This window comes from Cryptomeria japonica, chromosome 10 (genome assembly GCF_030272615.1).
Source record: "Cryptomeria japonica chromosome 10, Sugi_1.0, whole genome shotgun sequence".
In the NCBI taxonomy this organism is placed as follows: Eukaryota; Viridiplantae; Streptophyta; class Pinopsida; order Cupressales; family Cupressaceae; genus Cryptomeria; species Cryptomeria japonica.
The window spans coordinates 300751589-300759975 of NC_081414.1; positions in this window are offsets into that span (position 1 = coordinate 300751589).

Sequence of the window (8387 nt, forward strand, 5' to 3'; positions counted from 1 at the left end):
CATAAAATTTTAGTGTAACATATATAAATTTGATGAGGTTGAAGTTCAAATTTTTATTTTTATTTTGAAAACGTAAATTTAGAAACCAAAATGGATGTCCAACCCTTAGGATTGAAAATACAAGCCTAAATATAAAAAATTATAAAAAATTTAAATTCAATGCTTTCAAACATGTACATATTTTTGATTGAAAGGAAGAGGAAGGTCCTTGATCACGAGAATAAAAAAAGAAAATAAAAAGTGAGCCAAGCAAGTCTCACAACTAGTCCTCAGCTAGACAACCAAAGGCTAATGAGCCATCAAAAAAGTAGAAAACTATAAAAATAGTTTTTTAAGAACTTAATGGCACACAGGCTAACCATAAAGTAGAAAATATATGACACATGAGAAGAATCATTTTATGAGTTCTAGTTTACTTTGAGGGAGTCCAAAGCATACTCCCAAGCCTCTCCATAATGAATTGTGTGATCTTCATTCTTATCATCAATTGTCAAAATACCTTGTTTTTCTCCATTTTTTAATCTTGGAGCTCCCAAAAACCACCCCCATTAATTCTCTATTCATTATACTAGTAATAATATTGATAATAGTATCGAGGCCATGTTCAATTTGTTTTTAGATTTTACTTTTTTTTTAGCTCCAACTTCTCCACTAGCTTAGTTGGACATTTTTTAAGTATCCAAACTTGATTCTATAGAGAGATAAATAAGTCTTCTTTATATTGTCTTTATTTCCCCTTGGGTAAACCATGTACATGTTATAGCATGTATGAGTTATGTTATAAAAAAAAGATGCAAATCATAACACAAGGGTGTTACATTTTATATTTTTATTTTAAATATAAATTCATATTATATCATGTATGCATTATATAACTCATATGTTGTTTATTTTATACATGCAATTTGGATTCCACATGTTTTTCAAAATACATGTACTTTTTGACTAAAATCTCAATTTTGGCCTCTAAATTATCCATGAACTTTGTGCACTTACCCATAATGTTATACATGAAATTCTCTTTTTTTCTATAAATTTGTAGCCTTCTATGGCTTAATTTTCATTTTCATAAACAATTTATAGCCTCATATATCCTTTTTTATTGTTTTCAATGTGCAAATAAGAATTAGTAAATATTTAAACTCATTAAACAAAGTGTAACATGCCCATTGTTCTACCCATACAATTTGCTAAGTTTTAACCTACAAGTGAATGAAATAAATTTCCAACATACAAGTTTAATAAAAAAATATATTTTTACCATTTCATAAACAAGATGCATATTTGGAATAATTCCCATTTCAACTTTTCAATTTTATCATAAAACATATACAATATAATTTTCATAAACTTATGAAAGTATTTACATTTTTCCTTTCCAAAATTCCACTTGCTTTAGGAATATTTGAATATAGACAAAGCTTCTATGAGCTTAATGAAACCTAAGAAAAACAAATGGTCTAGATGTACTTGCTGGCATACATCCCTAAATTTTGGCCACCAACTACGTTAGGAAGAGAATCACTTGAGAGCTTTTCTATGCAACCAAGACTTTACAATCCCATGTGCCTCTTCTAATAGAAGCGACTTGACCCTTCGACGAAGAGATTGGTTTGGTGACCTCATAATAATAGCCTTATGAGAATAGTGTTATGTCCTACATAACTAGATCTAGCATGCATTGGCTAAAACCTACATGTATGACCTTCCCTATCTAGTATTTAAACCTAGATCACAGTGAAGCAACATTGTAGATAATGACAACCTACACTACTTTGGCCATAGAATTATCACCTAGTACATCGAGTGTGATTCATATGTCCACCTACTTCATTGCTATATTTGGTAAACTGGCCATTTATTCTATTCCCATATCATTCCCATAAGGTTAATAATAGAATGACTAACTAGGTTATTCCCATCCACATATTGATTTAACCCAGGATTAACCAAGTCAAACATTCCTACATATTAATGATACACACCTTAACATAGTTCTAACTTGGCTATTACATACATGTATGTAAATATATTCATAAAGATTATCAAGTTTCTATCAACTCAATAATGAGTATTCTATAAGTAACATAATCTCTATCATTACTTTAATTAAAAGCTTCTACAATAACTTATTTTATATACATACATATCATAATATAAAAGAAAATATATAATCCTCATGTCTGGTGTATGGGTATGTGCACCAAGTTGTGGTACCAAAAGGGGGTCTTAAGATGCCACTTTTTTTCTGAAATCAGCAAAGTCTAAACTTCAACGACAAATTGAAGATAGTTACACTCCAAATTTGAAGATGCAACAAGAACAAGAGTCAGACTACTTCGAGTCTACTTTCTAAACTACTAATTTTTTTTGAAAATGGTGGAGATTAAGGGCTTCAAAAAGGGGGGCCACAAAAAGTGGTCATGTTTTTATGCAAAAAACATAACATAGTGTCTGTTGTGGTCCCTCTAAAATGTTAAATTTTTTTTTGAATTTTTAAAATCGCTTCAGTGAGAAATTAGCTAACACCTTGAAGTTTATCCCAGAATTTTCAGCTAATTTTTTAATGAGTATATGATTTTTTACTAATTTTCGAAGTGGACACATCTTGAAAAATAGAAATTTGAGCGTGCTTCCCCCTAAAATCATTGAAAACAAATCAAAAATCAAAACTTTTTTTTTCAACTTGTGTAGAATGGAATCTAGTTTCTAAAAATGTAATTTTTTTCAAAATCTGATGAACGTGTAAAAATCTAGCCCCAAAATAGTGCATGTTGGTTTTTGACAAAAAAATGAACACACTAACAAAAGAAATTATAGATGAAAGACTTAACGAAATCAAAATTTGAAATAAATTACATTTTTGGATAGCTAAGAGGGAGCTCAAGTTTACCACAGTATTTTTTTTAACTTCATTGAAACACATGCAAACCTGACGGAGAGCACGACCAAAATATGTCAAAATTTTCAATGTTCTGACAAAAACACATCTCTAGCCTGAAATGGTCGTCCAAACCTTTGGGTTGGATGCCCAAGGAAAATCCAAACCATAGTTTTGGTGTTTCCCAAAGCGAGACATTTGGTGCTCACCAAATATGGCGAGCGCCCTATTTGGCGTGCACCAAATGTGATGAATGGATATTCCATTTGGCACGCACCAAATGTGGTCCATATTCCACATTTGGTGCACGCCAAATGTGGATGAAGAGGGAGATATCTCGAGGGATAGCAGAATAAGGGAATTGTGAGAGCTAGAAAGGGGAGGGACAAAGAAGAGTATGTATCTATAAGGATGAAGAGCCCGAGAAGAGGTAAGGGGAGAGAGAGAATATGAGATCTAGTTCATAGAGAGAGATGGAACTACGAGGGAAGGGAGATAAAGAAGGGAGAGGTGAGATGGGGGTTTCTATGTACACATTTGGCACTCTCCCTATTTGGCACACGCCAAATGTGGAATAGATACAAACTCTTCTTTGTCCCTCCCCTCTCTAGCTCTCACAATTCCCTTATTCTCCTATCCCTCAAGCTATCTCCCTCTTCATCCTTACACCCATCTAATCCCCTCTCTCACCTCTTTCCCTCAGTTTTTTCTTCACTCCCTCCTCTCTCTAGGTCCTAAGGGGTCATAGGACACCATATGACCCCTTAGGACACAAAATGACCCCTAACGACACCTAAGGGGTCATATGGTCTCCTAAGGGGTCATAGGACACCATATGACCTCTTAGGTTACCATAGGACCCATAACAAGACCATATTTTGTCCTAAGTGGTCATATGACACCATATGACCCCTTAGGACACCATAGGACACATAACGGCACCATATGGTGTCTTAATGGGTCATAGCACACCATATGACCCCTTAGGTGTTGTTAGGGGTCATATTATGTCCTAAGGGGTTATATGGTGTCTTATGACCACTTAGGACACCATATGACCCCTTAGGACACCATATGACCCATAATGACACCGTATTGTGTCTTAAGGGGTCATATGGTGTCCTAAGCGGTCATAAGACACCATATGACCCCTTAGGACACCATACGACCCATAATGACACCCTATTATGTCCTAGGGGGTCATATGGTGTCCTAAGGGGTCATAGGACACCATATGACCCCTTACGACACCATACGACCCATAACGACACCTAAGGGGTCATATGGTGTCCTATGGCCCCTTAGGTGTCCATACGACCCATAACAACACCATATTGTGTCCTAACGGGTCATATGGTGTCCTAAGGGGTCATAGGACACCATATGACCCCTTAGGACACCATACGACCCATAACGACACTGTATTGTGTCCTAAGGGGTCATATGGTGTCCTAAGGGGTCATAAGACACCATAAGACCCCTTAGGACACCATACGACCCATAACGACACCCTATTATGTCCTAGGGGATCATATGGTGTCCTAAGGGGTCATAGGACACCATATGACCCCTTACGACACCATACGACCCATAATGACACCTAAGGGGTCATATGGTGTCCATACGACCCATAATGACACCATATTGTGTCCTAACGAATCATATGGTGTCCTAAGGGGTCATAGGACACCATATGACCCCTTAGGACACCATACAACCCATAACGACACCGTATTGTGTCCTAAGGGGTCATATGGTGTCCTAAGGGGTCATAAGACACCATATGACCCCTTAGGACACCATACAACCCATAACAACACCCTATTATGTCCTAGGGGGTCATATGGTGTCCTAAGGGGTCATAGGACACCATATGACCCCTTACGACACCATACGACCCATAACGACACCTAAGGGGTCATATGGTGTCCTATGGCCCCATAGGACACCATATGACCCCTTAGGTGTCCATACGACCCATAGCGACACCATATTGTGTCCTAATGGGTCATATGGTGTCCTAAGGGGTCATAGGACACCATATGACCCCTTAGGACACTATACAACTATCAAACTAGGGAAGAGTAGAAATTTTTATGGTTGTGGCTATCAAAGTATAGGGTATAGAGTAGAAATTTATCAAAGGTTAAAAAATTTCAATGGAAGTCATTTGGCTAGCGCCAAATATGGCTAGCATCATATTTGGCACTAGCCAAATGAGCTGCACAAAAAAAAGGTTATAGGGTATAGAGTAGAAATTTATCAAAGGTAAAAAATTTCAATGGAAGTCATTTGGCGCTAGCCAAATGAGCTGCACAAAAAAAAGGTTATAGGGTATATAGTTAGTGTTTAGTTTAAGGTAAAAAAATTCAATGGAAGTCATTTGGCTAGCACCAAATATGGCTAGTGCCATATTTGGCGCTAGCCAAATGAGCTGCACTAAAAAACGGTTATATGGGACCCTTGACCCGTGATCCAAGCCCACATTCTCTCATTTTGTCTTCTTTTTGCACATGATCAAACAAAAAAATGCTTTTTGCATGGTGTTGACATTTTATGCAAGGCTATTTTATACATTCCATTAGCTCTCCACCACCTTTTTTTTCAATTGGCAACGTCAAAGAGGAACAACATAGTTTTTTTTATCAAATTTGAATAATTGAGGTAATATTTTCTTGTTTTTAGAATACAAATACTTATTAATTGTTATTTTGTTTAAATATTATAATAAAAGTGTGAGTCAAAATTGATTATAATCCTATTAGATTTACATTAGATTTAACAATGCATTTGAAGGAAGTTGCATAAGAAAATTATTTGTTTAGTGGTTTAAAACAAAATTTGCAATTTCATACATCCTTTTTAAGATCTTATGAAATAATTTAGAAAAGGAATACATGAAATAATTTCAATTTCATATATCCATTTTAACATATGTAGCATCATCATCATGTCGAGGAAACGACCAAAAAATGTAACACCAGAAGAGCGTGAAGCTAAGAATGCAAAAAAAGGAGAAGGAATGAAGCAACTTCATGAACAAAGGAAATTGAATACCATAGAAGAAGAGGTGTCAATTGAAGAGGTGCCAATTGAAGAGGAACATGAAATATCCATCCAATCTAAGAGAGACAAAATTGGCCACACAAAGGCAACAGATGTAAAACCTTCGTGCAATGAGACAATTGAATCCCGAGGTTGACAGCATGTCTAGAACAATTCAAGTTGAAGGCACCCCATCTCTTACATCTCAAGTTGAAGGCACACCATCTCTTATTGGCACATAGTTGGTGTCTACAACATCTCATATTGAATGCACTCCCTCTATGACATTTGACGTTGCAAGTACTTCAGGACTAACATCAAGTATTGGAGCTACACCATCTTGTACACCTCAATTTCAAGGTATGTCATCATTTTCATCTCCGCTTGAAGGTATGCCACCTATCCCTAATGTTGTTGACATTCCTAATCTTGAGATAACTCAAAGTTTGAGAACACCTCCTAGAGTTTTGCATAGAAAGCCTAAGTATTTGATTGACATTGATGCTAATGTTTTGAAACCAATGGTTGACAAGTTTCCAAAGCATACTTGTCAAAGACATGCTAACCGGATATGGAAAATATTTTTTGAGCCTTTAAATGAGACAGGAAGATGTCAACTACTTGTTGAAATGATGAGAAATCTGAAATTTAGGCCTATAATGAAGATTTTTGGGCTAAGAACATCGATTGAATCAAGCGACAAATCTATTGTGAAGAATCTGATGAATGCATATGATACTATTGGTTCTAACTCACGCACAAAAGATAGTAATGCCACACGACATGTCATTACATCAACGATTGTAAGCACTCAAACTAAGAAATCTTGCCTCCTTAGAAAGACAAGTAAACAATTGAAGATAAGTAGACAAACTCTAATGAGAGCTTTGGGAAGGTGACAAAGAGGGGAGGATCCATATAACAATGAGTTATGGGCATTTTCCGGTAGATTACCACGGAAAGATAAAGCAATTGTTGAAGCCTTGAGATCCCTAATTGAATATTTTTGGAAGAATAACACAAGGGTCTCTCCAAATCAAAGAGATGTTGTAAGAAGGAGGATTGGTAGTAAAATCCATGATCCACATCCAAAACATTTTTTGGATATGACTCAAACACAATTTTTTGCCAAGTTTCAATGTATGTATCCTCAAATAAAAATTAGTCAAAGGTTCTTTGAAATGGTAAAGCCTTTTTATGTCAAAATAAATCACACACGCACAACTTGTTGTTGTAGAGTACATATTGAATTTTCTAACCATTATGATGTTTATCAACGCATATGTATAGATTTGCATGCTAACAATGTTTTGCAAGAATGCAACATAAATGGTCCACTGACATCTTCAAGGGAATTCATATCTAGCATCTTATGTGAAAGAGTAGATGGTCAAGTATATTACAATAAGTGTTGCTTGGATGGCACATGTGTTGATTGTGGTGGATTCCGACATTTACAAATTTGTCAACATATGGATATTGGACAAGAAATTGGTAATGAATTAGTAGAATTTGGAAAATATAAGACAGTGGCCTACATGCTAAAAGATGGAAAAGAAGCAAAAAGGTGTGAATTGGTTAGTGAGAAGATTCCAATGTATCAGTTTATGGGCATCTTTCATGAGAATATAATGTATGAGTATGCAAGGCATAACCATCGAGCTCGTTGGTTGGACTCACAATTTAAGCTATGCAAGGACACATTTCCACTTCATACAATCATTTCAATTGTTGACTTTGCAGAGAACTACACACTAAACCGCAAAACGAGGTGCAATCACAATATTACAACTCCACACAAGTTGCCATATTTTTGCATATAGAATTCATTCATGCACATGATAGTATGGAAGAGGATAGGAAGATATTGAGGGAGTATCATTTTTACATCAGTGATGATCGCTCACACTCTACAGAGTTTGTGCAAGGTTGTTTTTAGATATTTTACAATGATTTGGCTAGCTGAGGCATATCATTCCGTCAACATATCATATGGTCAGATAATTGTGCATCGCAATTTAAGAATTCTTGGATGTTTTATTGGTTGAGTAGGATGCATAAGTTGACTGGTATTCAACATATGTGGAATTTCTCTCAGGCTGGGCATGGAAAAGGGGAGCATGATGGTGTAGGAGCATGTATTAAAAGAGCTTTAGCATGAGAAGAGTTAAAGTACAAAGGGAATGAAAACTTGAAAGATGCAAAATCAATTGTTCAATGGTGCAATGGTACAATTGGTCCAGGTAATCAAGGTAAGTCTTTAGTTCACAATTTTTTTTTGTTGGTAGATGATACTAACATTGCAAAATTAGAAGATTGTTGTACATTGACAGGATCGAGTGAGCTACACTCTTTCAAAAGCTCTAATGCAGGTTCATGGACTATCCATACGAGGCAGATGGCATGTTATTGTTCTTCATGTAGAGATGGTGCCTATAATGACTGTGAGTCAAAGGAGTGG